General features: G+C 42.4%; 1 long non-coding RNA gene across 1 annotated transcript in view; it reads right to left on the bottom strand.

The window, feature by feature from the left end:
• Positions 1-18959, bottom strand: part of LOC134497606 (uncharacterized) — a 293428-nt gene that overhangs the window by 228137 nt on the left and 46332 nt on the right. The window contains exon 2 of the long non-coding RNA XR_010067925.1: positions 9222-9292. This is a non-coding gene — a long non-coding RNA (uncharacterized LOC134497606). The remainder of the gene's footprint in view (positions 1-9221; positions 9293-18959) is intronic.

The raw sequence follows: 18959 nt of genomic DNA, 5'->3' as shown, positions 1-18959 counted from the left end.
TCCCTAGAGACTCCCAGCCAGTCAGAATAGTTTACATTAAAAAGTCCCTGGCAGCTGGAGGTAGGATAGACAATTAACAACAAATAAAAATGGTGTGCAAATAAGCATTGTGTCATCGGCTTGACTCATGAGATGGCACCCGTTAGAGGCAGGGAGTCACATACTGTAATTCCCTTATAAATGGGAGTTTTATTATAACACTAGGAGAAATGATTTCTTTACAAGGAACTTTGTTTCTCTTTTCTTATTTCCAGAAAACATCTTACTATTTCGTTTTCCAAATCTTACCTATTTCTATGCCTCTCTTACCATCACTGACAATATTATGTTCTACAGCTTTCAATTCCTGTGTCCCTTTTCTACACTTCATTGCTGATCTCCGGCTCTTTCTGCCCAGTGGTTACTTGGTTAACCTTTGGATGACTGGGTGATGGGTGAAAGGATAACATCCTTGACATAGGTTTCACCTGGAAGGTCCAGCAGTCATTCTGGACCTCTGGTTGGGTGGCAGCAACCATCTTGATCTGCCTTCTGCCAAGTCCTTCAGTGGCTGGGCCTTCAAGGTACTCCCACCTGGACCCTCAGGATCCTTGTGAAAGTCTGCTCCTGAGGAACTCATGTACCAGGGCACTTGGTATTGCCAGCATCCAGATTTTCTTCAAAGTTGCCAATGCCTGGGTTCTCAGTGTGCTTCCCAGGACCTCGGCCATTTTAGATTTGCCAGCAACAGCACAGAGAGGCTTCAGCTGTGGTTCTCTGAGGCATGTTATTGCAACTGTTACTCCATATTAGACCACCTCATTTGTCCACCACTGCTCTCCCACTGAATCCTTCAGTTCTTATTGCTTTGCCTTCTTTTCTTCTTCCTTTCTTCTTAATTTGTCTTGTCTTCTCCTTCCACCATCACAATCTTCCCCACCACCAGTCCCTTCTCCAAAACTGACAGGGGCAAGGTCCTTCAAGGAAACAGGGGGAGGAGGGGTGTGTTAGCTTTGTAGCTGACATATATCCATTCTTCCACATATCAACCTTTTTGTATGATTTCATATAACCCATATCTGTGCTTTAAGCAGCTCATCAAAATGTGTTCTCCAGAAATGTGATTCCATAAACTGGGCCTGGAGAACATCAGTTTGCAAGGCAGGTCTTTTGAACAATTTTTCTGACTGCTTGCTTTCTCTGTTTTGCAAATCCTCTCTCACTGAGTCAGTTGTTCTCCCAAATTATTGTGGGAAGAACAATTTCATTCTGAAGAATGTACTTTGCTATGTTTTGCAAAGATATAGAATTCTATTTGCTAGGCTTAGAGACTGAAGGCCAATAACTGTACTTATTATCATAACTGATGTCTCACCCACTGGGGGAAATATCATTCTTCATTTTAGAAAGCCTCTATTGATGCCAGAAAGGGGGTGGTGGCAATTTTCAGCATAGAAAGAACTTAATCTTCTCGTATGTTCTGTAGCCCCAGTGAAAATCCATCTTCTCAAACACTACTAATTGGTCAAATTTAAATTTATACCTGGCCAGCAGTGTCCATAACAAACCACAATGAGTTGAGAAGATAAACCTGATGACATCATGAGACAAATGCCATAACTCGGGTTATGACATCATTGTTCACTTCCTGCTGCTTCCTCCTGTGGATATTCTTGCCTATTCATGAATATTCAAACTGCTCCAAATTGCTAAGCATCTTGTCTACTTTAAGAGTCAGACTTCAAACTCCCAGGACTGACAACCAACAGGGAATAGCATTTAGAGAGAGTACTGCTGGAATTCACTCAGCTTTTATTATGAAAGAGTTTATTATATTTGTAAGTCCTGAATTGATTTCCAGACTGAAATTTACACATTCTGTAGTCTTCACACTGTGCAGAACATTCCAGAGTAGCTCCACAAATAAAAATATTGGCACAGAAATGCAAACATTAAAAGAATGTGCCCATATGAGAATGGAAGGATGCCCTTGAAAACATTCTATTGAGGAAAACAGCTTGCAATATATATGCATGACTGCATTAGGAAAACATGAACAAAAAAGCAGGCATAAAAGCAGGCGCAAAGGACCAGGCTCAAATTATCCTACTTCAGACACCTTATGTGAAGACCCAGCTCTCTGGAGAAGGCTCTGATGCTGGGAAAGGTGGAAGGAAGGAGGAGAAGAGGACGGCCAGCAGTAAGGTGGATGGGCTCACCTACAGTGGAGATAGGGGCACCATTGGAAGAGCTGAAGGACCCGGTTAGGGACAGATTGTCATAGAGAAAATCTATCTTTGCAATCACTAAGAGTGGAAAGTGACTTGATAGATCATAATCAATCAATGCAAAGACCCAGGTTCCCTGAAAAATCCATAATGCTGGGAAAGATGGGAGGAATAAGAAGAAGAGGATGACCAGCAGCAAGGTGAATAGAGTCAGTTACGATGGCAATGGGTACACCATTGGAAGATCTCAAGGACCAGGTGAGAAACAGATTGTCATGGAGAAAAGTCCATCTATGTGGTTGCTAAGGGTTGACATCAACTTGATAGCACATAATCAATCAACCAATCAATTAATGGAAAGACTAAGGTTCCTTGAAAAATCAGTTATGCTTAGGAAGGTGGAAGGAAAGGGAAGAAGAGGACAACCCGCAACAAGAGGGATGGACTCAGTTACAGTGGTGATGGGGGCATGGAAAACAGGCATTTTCCATTGGGGCAATACGTCCAAGCACAAAACATCATCAGCTTTGCTGTAATAAATTAAATTTCTAAAAATTCAATTAAATGCAAGATCGAAGAAATGAAGCTCCATTTTTCCTTGTAACAAAAAGAAAGCCTTTAGATTATAGAAAAGTGCCCTGCTAATCATGTTTCTTGGAGTGCTTTAAAGAGCTACAACTTATTCTGGCAATTTCAAAATGGACTGTTCAGTTCTGGAATGGAACACATGAATCTTCTCTTCTTTTTCTTTTCCTTCAACTGCCTTGGCATTAGCCAGCTGTTCCTTAGAAACTTTGGTTCAGAAAGATGGGAAAGGACAAGGCTTTGATCACATGGCTGGGGCCACCATTTTGACTTTTTTGACCACTGTGGACATCCCCGCATAAAACAATGTCCTTAAAACGTAGCTTCATGCCAGCCCTGCTCTCAGGGAATGTAGGGTTCTGCTTTCAGCCCTGTTCTTTTTGCCATTCCTTCCCCACTATGCTGTGCTGGCTCTCCAAAGCAGTCATTCTTTCTGCATCTACATATCCATATTTTTATAGATTTATGTATTGCTCCACCTGCTTTTTTTCCCACAGCAACTGTTCTGTAAGGTAGGCCTGGCTCAGAAAAAGAATGACCAGCCCAAAATCCCCTGACAGCATCTACGTCTAAGGGTGGATTTGAACCTTGGTCTCCCCATTCTGAGTTCAACACACCTTCACTCCATACCCCTCTGGCTTTCAATGACTGAAGGGGTGTAAAAATTTCATCAATCAGCCAATCAATCCATCAACGATTCACTTGAGCTTAACACACAACTATTGCTGGTCTATGGCTTCTTGCTTTCACAGCAACCAAATGACACCAATTCATACTTTCTGACATACTTTTGAGCCCTTTCCTTAAACAATAACCTCACACCGTCACTTTCCTGCATGTATTCACCACTTCCACTCCAAAATATGCCGTCTTCTTCATTCAGATCTATTACCTCCTTTGTCCTTTTTAAAATATGCAATGTATGGATTGTCATTTCATTGTTTAATTCATGCATTTACTCCTCTTACGTTCAAAATCACGGGCTTCTGTAAGTGACAGCTGTCCCCAGATGTGTTCATATAATATTGACCTCCACTGCCCAGCATGGCTTTGGCCAATCAAAGCTTTCTCATGATGCTTTTGAGTAAAATGGAAAAGGTCCACTGTATCCTACTCGGCTTAGTCACACCCATGTCCTATGCAGCATTTCCTACTAATTGTAAGTTAGTCTGGTCAGTTTAGGCTCACTTGGGCTAGTGCCCCAGAAGTATAGCCAAAGCCTAGTTTTTCCCCAAGTGTGCTCATGCTACTCTGCACAAGCTAGGATCTCTAATCTAGAGTCTACATTGCAAGCCAACAGATTGTTAATGGTGTCCTAGCAAATACAAGGTGATGTCCTAACAGCCAGGAACCACACCGAGATGAGGAATAGGTCTCTAGTGCTTTATTGCTGCTACAGTAGACAGAAAATCCTAACAAACTGAAGAAGCGTGGGAAAAACCCAGACAGATAAACCGCAAAAGTCAAGGTGGGTCTGTTCTGTGTCTCTTTGAATGGCTGCTCAACTCCTCAGTACTACGCATGCGTTTTCCCCCCTGGATAGGGGCCCCTTCCTGCTCACCATCAGTGCTCATGACAGGTATACTGTATGTGGTATATTGACACACTCAGGATGTATGCTCTTAGAGGTACTGTAGGTGCAACAGCATGGACTGTAATTAAATTGGCACTGGTATCCTACATAGGTCGGTCCTCCCTCCCTCCCTCCCTCCTTCCTCCCTCCCTTCCTCTCTTCCCTCCCTCCCTCCCTCCCTCCCTCCTTCCTTCCTCCCTTCCTCTCTTCCCTCCCTCCCTTCCTTCTTTTTCTCTCTCCCTTCCTTCCTTCCTTCCTTCCTCCCCCTCCCTCCCTCCCTCCCTCCTTCCTTCCTTCCTTCCTCCCTTCCTCTCTTCCCTCCCTCCCTTCTTTTTCTCTCTCCCTTCCTTCCTTCCTTCCTTCCTTCCTCCCCCTCCCTCCCTCCCTCCCTCCCTCCCTCCTTCCTTCCTTCCTTCCTCCCCCTCCCTCCCTCCCTCCCTCCCTCCCTCCTTCCTTCCTTCCTTCCTCCCTTCCTCTCTTCCCTCCCTCCCTTCCTTCCTCTTCTTCTCTCTCCCTTCCTTCATTCCTTTCCTCCTTCCTTTCACATTTGCCCTAGCAATTCTATTTCATCGGAGATCTATAAGCAAATGTGATTTAAAATAAATAGAGAACATCTAATTTACATTTTGTTTTTGCTTGCAGAATAATAGATACATAAGCAGAAGTTAATCAGGTTGTCTTGGCAGGGGAGAGTGGGCTGAGATTTATCTTGCTTTCCATCATAACTTGGAAATAGAGATGGCTTCTTTAATCTAGAATTGATTAAGCTGCAGCCATTGTCTGCTTTTATATACTACTTCCCCAGAAATACGCAGGAGTTTGTGTGCTCCTTGTCAGTGATGGGTTTGCATACCCAGCAGCACCTGAGGACCATACTGGAGGACTTGCTGTCTTCCCAGACCAGGCCTCTGTTAGGGAGCTGAGGGTTCCTGCAATTTCTTGAACAACAAAAGCAAAATCGACTTCCAATCAGGCCCATCCAACTGAAGCATTGTGAGGGCACTAGGCAGCCATCGAGGGCTAACCTGAGCCTCCAGTGGCCTACTTTTCTTCAAGGTGATGGCCCTTGAAGATGGGGGCGGGGGCGCTCGTATGCTTTGAATGATCAACTGTCTTAGTCGCTAAATAAATAAAACACTTACACCTAGAAAAGTAGATGCCACAAAGAAGGGATGTGGCTCATGACAGAGGTAGCTACTTTCTTCTCTCCTACTTTTATCCTGGTCTTCCTCCCCATTTCTCCTGACCTCTGTGAGCCATTTTTCATCATATCCTTATCCAAATTATACACATTTGTAGTGGTATGTGGGAATGACCTTGGGAGACAGGAGGGATAGCCATAGACTGGACAGCTGGCATGTAAAAGATCTCTCAGCCGACAGCAGAAGGGAGGGTGTGGGAAGCATCTCAGAAGGGACCTTCCCTAGTTTCCTGAGGAGTAAAAGGAGGGGAGGGGAGAAATACTTTCAGTCTTGCAAGATTCTGTTAAGATAACCTTACAACAAAGATAGAGTTAGTGCCCCTGGGTGTGCTTCTTGTCTGGACTACCTTGCAAGGCTAACAACGTTGCTTCATTCTACATAATGCACTTCACTTGGTTATGGAATTAAAAGATGCTAGGCTTTTAAATGGGTTGGTTTATCCAGCCCCTGGGTTTTTTTAAAGGTCAAAATGAGCTTCATAGCCTTCCCCCCTGCTTTTTTTGTTTTGTTTTTTTTGTTTTTGCTCTGTCCAGGTTTCATTGCACTGAAATGTGTCTCGGTGATTTTCCAGGACAACCCATTCTGGCTACGACTTGAACTTTCGGAAGCGGAGAAAATGAACATTAAAGTAAATGCGTGACTCTATCCATGGTGCTGAAGGTTTAACCAATCAGTGCCTGCAAGGCTCTTTCTCGCTGCATTCCGCAACGTTTTATGAAGCCCAGATTTATAGATTTGCAGCCGACAATGATTACACTGGCTGCTTATTCAATCAAACTTCCAGATTCATGGACATTTGCATTTGAAGCTGCTTAACTCACCGGAATTTAACACTTAATTTTCAGAAGGGTTCCTCCGTGGTTTGAACAGGGACCAAAGGTCTGGATAGCAGAAACTGAACAAAATATTTTATCCAGTTCAGTGCTTCTCAACCTTGGCAACTTTAAGACGTGTGGACTTCAACTCCCAGAATTCCCCAGCCAGCATGCTGGCTGGGGAATTCTGGGAGTTGAAGTCCACACGTCTTAAAGTTGCCAAGGTTGAGAAGCATTGATCTAGTTAGTGAATTAACCCATTTTCTGGTTTCATGCAATCCACTGAACCATAAACTAACCAAAAAAGTGGGTTTGCACAATGCTTTAAGCCTCACAAAACAAGCCATTGTTAAAGCTAACCAAGTCTAGCATGCTCTACACAGGAAGCATCAGGTCTTGGAATTATTGAAGTGCACGGTGCAGACCCAACTTATTTCTCTCAGTTCCTAAATGCAAGAATGCCTGTATTTCATGCATTGTAAAAAAAAAAAAAAAGGAAATTATTACCACCACTTTCTGCATTTCTTTTCCTGATACCATCATGTCTTACAACCCTTGTCCCCAGTTATAAATTGAAAATGCAAGGTAATGCTTCTCTCAACTGCTAAAAGCCATGAAAAACAAGACAAAATCAATGTTTCAGTGCTGATAATGATGTGAGGATCAGAGTATTTTTAGGGGCTACTGATACCACCTACAAAATGTATCCAGGTACTTAATGAATGGAATGGAATGGAATGGAATGGAATAGAAATAGAATAGAATAGAATAGAATAGAATAGAATAGAATAGAATAGAATAGAATAGAATAGAATAGAATAGAATAGAATACTTTATTGGCCAAGTATGATTAGACATACAAGGAATTTGACTTCGTTGCAAGAGTTCTCAATATATTTACATAACATCAAAAATAAACAATAGTGAAGTAATAACGTTATTTACTAAAACCATACAATCAAGAAAGAAAAACAACTGAAGGAAATAATTCTCCTTTTGATGAAGGTGGGTCCTTAGAAAGTTCACATTTCTAACCCATCCGTAGCTTCTATGCAATAGTGCCATTTTATTTGTTGTTGGAGCAATGAAGTATTTTGACATCCACCTCCTCAATCAATAAAAATGCAAAATTCCAGTCAAAGATATAAGCGTGTTCATTAAAAGACCACCAGATCCCATTCAACCCTTACATCATGTTATTCTACATCAGAAAGGATTTCCTAATTATTTCCCTGCTACCAGCAATGTGGTGCATCCTTTCACTCATAACAGAAAAGTTTGCAGCTGTTTACACAACAATTTCCTTGAATTTTATCAGCCTGGGAACCAGCTGTTATATTCCCAGGAACAAGTAATACTTTAAAGATGTTGGCTCTATTTCAGCCTTCTTTGACCAGATTCACTAAAGGAGGTTCCCATGTGAGAAAACAAGGTCATTTATATATGATATAAAACTTCATTCAGACCTTTTGCTAAATGAACAGAAGCCAGGAATTGCAGTTCCATTTTCCATAGTTCTTAATTATTTTAAATTATTCAAGAGCTACAACAATCAGAATAAATGAAATCGGAGTGGCTACAGTAAGAAATTGGGAACACTCAACATGCCAGAGCAGGACAAGTATCCTATACAGCTCAGGACTCCACCTTTGGGCTGCCAAAATCATGACGGCCACTAGATGGCAGCCAGTTGGTTTCTCTGGTTTTTCTATATGTTGTTGCTGTAGGTGGATGGATCAGTTCTGGCTTTATTTGCTGCTGAATGTTGGCTATCAGGGATAGCCAAGAAAACAAGCAAATGGATCATGGAACAAATCAACACCATTCTCATTCAGAAATGGCCAGGTTCAGCTGATCATGTCTGGGGTTCCAAGACCGAGCCCTTTTGAGAAGTCTATAATGTGGGAAAGGTGGGAAGAAAGAGAAGGTGATGGATTCAGTTGCAGTGGTAATGGGTGCACTGTTGGAAGACCTGGAGGTCCAGCTTGGAGACAGATCATCCTGGAGAAGATCCATCTATGTGGCCACCAGAGTCAACGCCAACTTGATGGGACAAAATCACTCACTCACTCTGAGCACCACTAAATGCATCCAATCCTCTGTAAGACTCTGTCTGGAATCAGCGTTGTGAAGATGAACAGCAACACCCATGAAGACTCTTTTATAGTCAAAATGCAAAGTTATTGATTAATGATTGTGTGGATGCATTAAGAAATATGGGTTCTGGAAATCTTCCCCAGTTCTTCTGCCCAAGGATGACAACTGCTGTCCTACTCAAAGCCCAGATTTTTCCCAGGTGGCTTACAGCTCAGTGAACAATTCCTTACTGTTCCTCCAGCCCCTGGCTATGCCTGTTCTTGACTTTATTTTCCTTCAATGCTGTGCTCTGCTGCAAGCTGCAAATATAAACCAAGGTGGCCTCTTAAAGATTCTGCTTGGAACAGGCATTGTTTGTTTTCTCCCACAACTAAACTTACAAGCCAAGCAAGATACTTTTGTGGTGCCGAATCATTTGTCACAGCAGACCAATCATGAGACGATAAAAGAATGGGGTTACATCAAATATAGGGAATATTTAGTTAGAGTCCTAGGATCTGAAGAAGGGACATCTAGGACCATGGAGTAAAACCCCAACAGGAAGTCCTCTCTTAACAACAATTCATTTAGTGACAGTTCAGACTTACGACGGTGCTGAAAAAACCCAACTTACAACCAGTCCTCACGCTTATGACCATCACAGCATCCCTGTGGTCACATGATCACGATTTGGGCAATTGGAAACCGATTCACATGTATGACCGTCGCAGCATCCTGTGGTCATGTGATTGCCATTTTCAACCTTTCTGGCCAACTTCTGGCAAGCAAAATCAATGGGGAACCATGTGATTCACTAAACAACCATGTGACCCACTTAACGACTGCTGTGATTTGCTTAGCAGCCACTGCAAAAAAAGTTATAAAATTGAGTCGGATTTGCTTAATGACCACTTCACCGAGCAACTGAAATTCTGGTCCCAACTGTGGTCATTAAGTGAGGACTGCCTGTACTTGATACAGCGATCCAAATTGAAGCAAGTTAATCCCTAATAAATTAACCAAGCAAAAGTGAGAGATATTGAAGTCTGGTCATGCCTGCACATTCGATTTCGGGAGTAATTCCCTCTTTGGACATATGGTTAATCGAATTGTGGGCTTTGATGTCCAGAATAACTTGGTGTCCTAAAAATAGAGCTAACACCAGGGCTGTGTTCAGGGCATTGTCATGAGTGAGGATGGCGAGCAGGAAGGGGCTCCCATCCAGGCTGTCAAGCGCATGCGTAGCACGGAGGAATTGGGCGGCCATTCCGAGAGACACAGATCGGGCCCGCCTTAACCTTCAGGGTTTATATGTCTGGGTTTTCCCACACTTCTTCAGTTTGTTAGGATTTTCCTGTTATGTAGCAGCAATAAAACACTAGAGACCTGTTCCTTGTCTCAGCGTGGTTCCTGGATGTTGGGACAGGCATGATCAATTACAGCAAGATGGTGGCCACAGTGATATAATTGTAGCCCAGCCTGACACACACAAAATGGGCGGAGCTTCAATCACACTGTTGTGGAGGCCATCTTGACCACCTTTTTTTTAAAAAAAGAACTTGATTAATTTTTAGAGTATAGTTAAAACACAAAATGTAGAATATGGAAAAGACAGAGCACAGAACTAAAGAAGAAGGAAAAACTATAAAAGTGCAGAAATAGGGAGAAAACAGAAACAGAAAGTGACTTCCGACGTTCTCCAATACAGATATGAATGCATTTACAAATCTAATCTCTTACCATTAGTTGAACCTTAGTAACATTATTTCTATCAAATCAAACCATTTAATCATCAAAACCCAAAATCAAAACTTCATTTTTTTCTGGCACAAGCAAATAGTCTAAAAGGGGTTGCCAGATAGAGACAAATCCAGACACAGTATTTTTCTTATCAACACTGTTACCTTGACCTTCTTGGCCATACCCTGGGAACGCTCCCGTCTGACACAGAATGTAATCCAGTGGGAACCATTCCTAAACTATAACTTCACACAAATCCAAAATTCGGATTCTTTTATGTTTAAAGTTCATTTTCATGGGATAATTACATAAGAACAAATTCTCAATCTGTCTTAGCTTGTAATTTTACATGGCAGTATATATTATGCTGCCCATGGTTCTTAGAATGTATCCTTGCTTAAAGCTTAATAGTGATATTTAGCGATCTAAGGTGATATATTCAATTTAATATACTCATAATTCACTCAATGTTATCCTGGAAAACCATAACCTCCTTGACATTTCTTTAGATCCCTTGTTGATTCATTTGTGCTTTATCCTTTATTTTCTTCATCTGTTTTCTATTTTCTATTTGGGCTTGCTTATACCCTTTCTCTAAAAGTCAAAGGAAAGTTAAAGAAAAGAAAAAGAAGAAATAGATATCAGAAGATCCAGTTTTGACAGAGAGGAATTAGGTGGGATCCCATGGAAGGAAATCTTCAGGTCATATAGAGTTCAAGGAGGTTAGCACTTCTCAAAATGAGAGACTTGGAAGTACAATTGAACACACCATTCTGTTGTAAAAAAAACGTGGTACTTAGGAATATGATGTGAATGAATAGGCTAAAAGTTAAAAGCAGCATGTCTGGGGAATGAAAGATTCATCAAGGAAGTGTATCAGCAGGCAGTAAGGAAGTTAGAAAGGTAAACACACAAAAGGAACTTTGGTTTGCAAAAGAAGCTGAGCATATTCAAAAGGCCCTTTTGCTGTTGTCAGTACCAAAGGAAGAAAATGGGAAATATTGTTTAAATATTTAAATACAAGGAAAAATTCCTAATGATAATATCTGCACAACGGTGGAACGATCTGCCTACAGAGGCTGTTGTAACAGGTAGAAGAAATAACCATGAGGAACAGGAGGAAGGGCTGCAATGAAGACCACAGTCAGATAAAAGAAACCTGGGTCCGGGGCAGAACTGTAACCTGAGAATGCCTCTCAGCCAAGACCCTCCCTTGTTCTCATGAAGATGAAGGGAGGGAGGGGGGAAGTGCATTCAGACTTGCAAGATTCTGTTCCTATAACCTTTATAATAAAAGTAGTATTAGCCTGCATGACTTTGGCTTCCTAGTCTGGACTACCTCGAAGGGTTGACAGTGACATCCTTTCAGTTACTTGAAAAATCCTATCATGTTTCTGAGCCAGTTCCAATTTCTCTGAAACTTTCTTAAAGTTTCATGTCCAGAACTGAATACAATATTCTAGGTGGGCTTGAGGGGTGGAGTTAGCAAAGGAACAAACAAAATCTATTATGGATACCCAACACAGATACCATCAACAGTCTAGCCAGAAAAACAGGTGGCAAGCAATATGCTGAACGCGGGAAAAACTTGGAATTTAAACTGTGGGTCATGGGCACAGACACACCTATATCCATCTATCCTTTGTCTGTTTAAATTTAAAGGTCACCCAACTCCAGATGACTCTGGGCAGTTTATATTCTGGAAGTCGACAACAATTAAAATGAATGAGAAAGATCACAAACACAGAGCTCCAGGAAGAAAGCTGACAGGGGCTCACTCTACCTCCAGGCCTGGGAGCAAAGCCAAGTTTTCAAAGACTTGAGGAACATTCTTGGGTAGGAGCCATACAGATATCTGGGAGAAAGCTATTCCAGAGATCCTCCCTCCCTCCCTCCCTTCTACTTTTCCATTCTTCCCTTCCCTTCCCTTCCCTTCCCTTCCCTTCCCTTCCCTTCCCTTCCCTTCCCTCCTTTCTCCCTTTCTGCCTGCCTGCCTGCCTGCCTTCCTTCCTTCTTCCACTTTTCCATTCTTCCCTTCCATTATCTTTCTCCCTTCCTTCCTTCCTTCCTTCCCGCCCTCCCTCCCTCCCTCCCTCCCTCCCTCCCTCCCTCCCTCCCTCTTCTACTTTTCCATTCTTCTCTTCTCTTCCCTTCCCTTCCCTCCTTTCTCCCTTCCTTCCCCCCTCCCTCCCTCCCTTTCTTATTCTAGGCTACTTAATATCTCTAATCAAGATTTCTTGATTGCTCCAACCAAGTCTTTCTCTTTTCTTGAATGCAGCTTGAGTTCCTAGGAAGAGAGAAATTATTGCCATGGCCCAGGGATAACACCTGACAGCAGGGTCTGACCAAAACAGAATAACATGTAAAAATTACTTGCTGTGATTTGCAAATTATATTTCTATAGATGCAGCTGAAAACTGCACTTGGCTTTGGGGAAGCCAGGTAGGAAATGTGCATCTTTAAGCACCCAGTTGCCTTCAGATTTAAGGCAAAAGGAAAAGGAAACTATTTTCTTTTCACATACTGCTGTAAACCAGGACAAACTTCTCCAACACGGTGACCTCCTTTTGGGCTGAATTGCAATTTGAAGCATTCCCACCCAATATTAGGAGTTTCACTGCCAGCACATCTGAAGGGCTCTTGATTTGAAATGGATATTCTAAGAAGGCTCACTATGCTGTGCAAATTCAGGTTAGCCGGGCATAGGAACCAGTTTGGTCTAGTGGTTAAGGCACCAGGCTAGAAACCAGGAGACGGTGAATTCTAGTCCCACCTTGGGCACGAAAGCTGGCTGGGTGACCTTGGGCCAGTCCCTCTCTCTCAGCCCAAGAGCCAATCAGGCGTGGTAGGAGAGTTCTAGTCCCGCCTTGGGCATGAAAGCCGGCTGGGTGACTTTGAATAGTCCCTCCCTCTCAGCCCAACCCACCTCACAGGGTTGTTGTTGTGGGGAAAATAGGAAGAGGAAAGAGTATGAGGTATGTTCCCAACCTTGAGTTATTTATAAAAGTAATAAAGGTGGAATTTAAAAAATCTAAAAAAAAACTTGGGGTAAAAGAGGCAAGAACTTGAATTACAGCACACCTGTGTTCTTGGCTTGAGGACCACCACCCAGGCTTTGTGTGACATGCTGAGGAGGACCATGCTTCCAAGGTTAGTACACCCATTTTACCCCTTAAAACCCACTTAAACCCCCCAAAACACAAAGCCGGTTGCTTCTTTTTTTAGCACCTGCTGTTCTGAATAGTCTCTGGAAGTCACAAAAGGGAAACTGGCCAGCTGTGCATTTTGCAGAAAATCACAGAAAAGTCCACTGGAACCAGCAGTGGTCAACTAGATCTTCATTTCAGTAGATAACCTGTTTTTTCCCTGCCACACCTCATTCTCTTTCCTTCCTTCCTCAAGTCACCCCAAGGCCTGCTCTCTTCATACCCACTGGACCAAATACACCACTCTCAAATTCCCTCTTTCTGTAAAAATCTATCTCAACAGGCTTAGGGTTTTTCTCTTTGCTTCCTAGCTCTTATTTTATCCCCAGAAATGAGACTTGCGAGCGGCTGTGTCCATCAAGACAGCAAAGGTTGAGAATAAATCTGCTGCACCAAATGTACTTGGGTGTCCCAGGGAACATATAATTTAATGCTGATGAATTGCCAGTGGGAAGATTTTATTCTTGAATGGGCTATTTTATAAGGCAAGAGGTGTACATTGGCATTTGTGCTTTTACATAATTCGTTGTTTGCCTGCTTATCCTTGTTTCCCTGCCAGGCCTGTAGCCACAAGCAAATAAATGAAGAATGAGTTATAATAAAACTTCACAAAGTAACTCCACCCATCTGTATCTTGGCATTACGCATCCCTTTTTATCAGTCACTACCTCTGACCCAGAAGGAAATAGCAGCTTAATGTCCATTACGATGTTTGTTCAGCTTCTCCTTTGCTGTGGTTCTCCAGGATCAGAACTAGGACGAATCTTTCCCATCACTTGCTACATCAGTCCTTTTAAACTGATTCTTTTAAACTGGCCAGACCGGCTGTGCAATACCGTGTCCTGTTCTGGTGGCCCCGATAGAAGACGGTTGCTGAGGAATGAGAATTAGTTCAGAGAAGAACAACAAAGACGGGGAGGGGTGGGGGGCTGAATCCAATGAAGAATGGTTAGACCAGAGTTTCTCAACCTCGGCAACTTTAAGATATGTGGACTTCAACTCCCATAATTCCTCAGCCAGCATGAATTCCCCAGCCAGAATTCTGGGAGTTGAAATCCACACGTCTTAAAGTTGCTAAGTGTTCTGTCTTGGAGTGAAGAACCGCACTGAAGTGGTTGGTTAAGTCTCTAGTGTTTATTGTCCTACTCTACTAGACAGAAAATCCTGCCAAACTGAAAGGCCGTGGGAAGCCCTCACAGATAAACCCAAAACTCAAGGGGGGCCTGCTCTGAGTTTCTTCGAAGGAAAGTTCAAAGTCTCTAAACTACGCATGCGTTTTTCCCCCTGGATAGGGGCCCCCTCCTGCTGACCATCAGTACTCATGACACTAAGGTTGAGAAACACTGGGTTAGAGGAACTAAGAATGTTTAACCTAAGAGAAGGTGAAGGGGAGGCCTGATAGCAATCTTCCAATCCTTGAAGGGTTGTCCCAGTGTCACCCTCCCCAAGTGGACCAGACAGGGAACAAGACCAGATGAGCTACTTCTACTTTATTGTAAAGCTACATTGCAGAATCTTGCAAGTCTGAAAGGACAAATCTCCCACCGTCTCCTTTACAGCCCGAGAAGTTGCAGAGGGTCCCTTCTGAGCCTCTTTCCCCACCCATTACACAGCTGTGGGCTAGACTGCCTCTTATCTGACTGTTCCCTAGGCAGCATCCCTTGGCCCCATCTCTCAAGGTCTTTCTCACATAACATTATACCCAGGGAAGAGGCTGTGGATTTATTCTCCATGGTGTCCAAGGGTAGGACAAGAGCCAAGAAGTGGATGTTTTCCAAAACTCGAAATAAGGAGGACTTCCCTGATTGTGAAAGCTATAAATCAATGGAACCTCCTGCCTCCTGGAGTCATGGGGACTACATCCATGGAGGTTTTCAAGCTATTTGTCTGAGGATTCCTGCTCTGGGCACAGGGGTTGGACTAGAAGGCCTCGAAGATCTTTTCCAACCCTAGGATTCCATGATGAGAGCAGATAAGAATCTGGGATTTTCTGCATGCTCAATGGGTTCGGCTACTCAGCAATGGCAGAAGTGCCCTTCCAGATGCACTGGATTGGGAGAAGTAGGTTAGGGAAACTGAGGATACCATTCCTGGCTAAGAAGCCTTCAAGCAGAGAGACCTTTGCAGACAGAGCAAGTCCTCTGCTACCAAATGAAGGGCCCTTGTTTGGATAAATTTGGTCTCAGTCTTGTCTATCTTATAATGTCTTTTTCCCTGCCTCTTAACCTCTTCCCCTACTTTTTCCCAAACACCACACACCCCTCTTTATCTTCTCTTGAATCCTGCTTCACCAGTCAATGTTCCTTTTTAGCATCTGGGCAAGGTCTCATGTTGGGATACACAGAGAGAGAGAGAGAAATTTGCCTTGAGAAAGAATTTTAAAGGTTAATATACAGCTGAAACTAGAATTTTTCTTCTTGGGACTTATGGATAGTCAACTGGAAAACACTTGTGGAAGATTGTTTTTATACGTGGTACCTGCAGCGAGATTCTATCTGCACAAAGATGGAAAGAGTCTGAAATACCCACAGTGGAAGAATGGCTGGTGAAGAGGGCGGAAGTTTCAGAAATGGCAAAATTGACTTGTTTGATTAGGGAGAAGACAACAAGCACACTCGTTAGTGGCTGGAAACCCTTGATGGACTCTTTGCTGAAAACAGAAAAAAAATGAATTGGCGATTTATGGATGTGATGATTAGAAAGGGAAAAATACAGGAAGAAGGGAATTATAACACAACCTTAAAGAGGGAGGGTAGACAATAGATTTATTTATAACTGTAAAGAAGATCGGAATCCAATCCTTTATAAAAAAAATTTCTTTTTCTTTTCTTTCCTCTACTTATGTTTTTTACTTATTCACTCGTCTTTCTTTCTTTCTTTCTCCTTCCTTCCTTCCTCTTTCTTTCTTTCTTTCTTTCTTTTCTTTCTCCTTCCTTCCTTCCTTCCTCTTTCTTTCTTTCTTTCTTTTCTTTCTCCTTCCTTCCTTCCTTCCTTCCTCTTTCTTTCTTTCTTTCTTTCTTTCTACTTTTCTTTAAATTTATATTGTATGTTTGCTTTTACTATTCTATGAAATCCCTTAATAAAAATTATACATATGTATGTATGTACAGTATTTGCCTGGAGGATCATTTGGTGTGTTTGTGGAGCTTGTGAATCTCATGCTGTAACAGCCATTGGTCTGTTGTGATGGTGGTTTGTTGTTACTTTGTATGAATTTCACCCATTCCCTGCCCCCAGGGGCACCCAATTACAAGGGAATGACATGGGTGCAGATGACATTGTGACCTGGGATAAGTTGTCAAGCCATTGCTCCACTGGAAACAAGCCATAGCTACTTCCGAGGTCCAAGTGTTAAAACACTTTGGACTAGCCTAGTGTTTCAAAGATTGCACTGACTTCCATTCAGGCCCCAGGTGAAAGGCCAGCACCACACTCCCCTCCTCAAAGTCATCCTTCCCAGTGGCAACCATAAAAGAAAAATTAAAGCCAATGAAAAAAATATATATTATTTTGAAGTCACCTTCCTTAAGTCTTGGCCATGCCTACTTTTGAAATGTGGCCTGTGACATGCTCTGCAATGTCTGATCTGTCCCTTGAATTGAACACTGAGGATCTCTGCAACAGGGTCTTGCTGTGCACACAAGATTCAAGTGCTGTTGCTAAACCAGGTCTAAGAAACTGGTCCTCCTTTTGAGCCAACAGTCTTTAGCACCATCTGCTGACGAGGTCATTCCTCCAAATGGTGGGTTGTCAAGTGGACTTTAATATGTCCAACAGAGAAAGTTCTGCTTCCTCCTTTTGCAACACAGGATCAGGTTGGGGATTCAAGGTTGATCTTTCTCTTCCTCTTTCTCTTCCTCTTCCCCTTCCTCTTCCTCTTTCTCTTCCTCTTCCTCTCTCTCCCACCCATTGTCTCTCATTATCTCTCTCCAGAAAGGAAGCCCCATAATTTGAAACCACTTTCTGTTCCTCAGCATGGAAAAGAATCTGCCTGCTGATATTCTCAAAGCAGCAGTTTGCAGAAACCTCTGAACTCATCAAGCTATAAAGCCGAGCTCAAGGCCAGGACTGGACTAACCAAGGAGATTCGATTCCTTCTGGGTGGAGTTTTCTCACCCCTCAGACAGAGCAGCAACTCAAATCCATCAGGATGCTGAACGAGGGAAGTGCCCACTTTGTGCACCGAAGACACAATCTTACTTATTTATTAAACAAATTTATACGGCTGCTCAACTCACACACAGGGACTCCAGGCGGTTTACAAAGACTCTCTTCCAAGACTATTTATTTATTTGTCAAATGCTACCGAAAAGTCCACTTAATTTCACTGGAGTTTCCTTCCTCCCTTTCATGTCATTCAATGCACTTCCCTGAACAAGTTATGGATGCTTTTGGACTTAATTCCCATTAGTGTTGCAACATGGGTCAGGTTGCATGAAGTTTGCACAGACACTAAGTTTCCAACATGTATGATTTTTATTCATTCATTCATTCATTTGTCAAATTTATATGGCTGCCCATCTCACTCAAAGTGACTCTGGACAGCGTACAATGAAACCAAAATCAAAACATGCAATAAAATCAGTTAAACAAGAAACATAGAATAAATTTATTTAAAATAAATAAAGCAAGATCACAAGAGGGGAGAATGATCCATTAACCCTTGCAGTATAATATACAATAAGTTCCTCGTTTCCCCAGATGACTCCAATCTTTAGACCAGGGTTTCTCTGTCAGGGTTCTGTGGCACCCCAGGGTTCCATGAGAGGTCACAAGGGGTTCCCTGGAAGATCATGATTTATTTAAAAAAGAATTTCAAATTCAGGTAACTTCACATTAAAGAGGTAAATTCCACTCTTTATTTTTAGTTTAGGAACACAGAGAATGCATATATACAGGCCTACCCAGGAAACGAATATGATAATTTTGTCACTTCTGGCCTATATTTGAGCCTGAATGTGCAGGGGTTCCCCGAGGCCTGGAAAATATTTCAAGGGTTCCTCCAGGGCCAAAAGGTTGAGAAAGGCTGCTTTAGAAAAACTATTTTCATCTGGGTTAATACCCTTTTCCCATTTTAAGACATGTCTATATTACCAGAAACTCCAATTTCATCCCAACTCACAATTTTGGGGCTTAATCTGACATTAACTATTGTCTTGAAGCATCCTGCTTTAGGCTTTTGGTTTTATTACATCACTGAAGTGTTTGACCTGTATATTGGAATGATGTGGATTCAGGAATCAAATTCTAATTTCCTCTTATTGAACAGGGCCGCTACGGTGATGAAATGGGCTGTTAAGGACTAAATTGCTTGTGAAATTTAGTGCTGCAACTCGGGGGGGGGGGGCCTGCCTGGGTCTCTGTGCATTGCAAATTGCTTAAATGCAAACTTTTGAGGAAATCTAACTTCAGTAATTTGAGGAAAGATCAGGAGGGGTTAATATATCTAATACATCCAGTATTGGCCATTTCTGATCTTTTTGTGGGCATCCTCTTTATACAGTTTAGTCTTTCTGCCTCTTTCAAACATGTGATACCCGGTGGAAATAAAACAC

This window comes from Candoia aspera, chromosome 4 (genome assembly GCF_035149785.1).
Source record: "Candoia aspera isolate rCanAsp1 chromosome 4, rCanAsp1.hap2, whole genome shotgun sequence".
Lineage (NCBI taxonomy): Eukaryota > Metazoa > Chordata > Lepidosauria > Squamata > Boidae > Candoia > Candoia aspera.
This window is presented reverse-complemented; position numbering and strand designations above follow the sequence as displayed.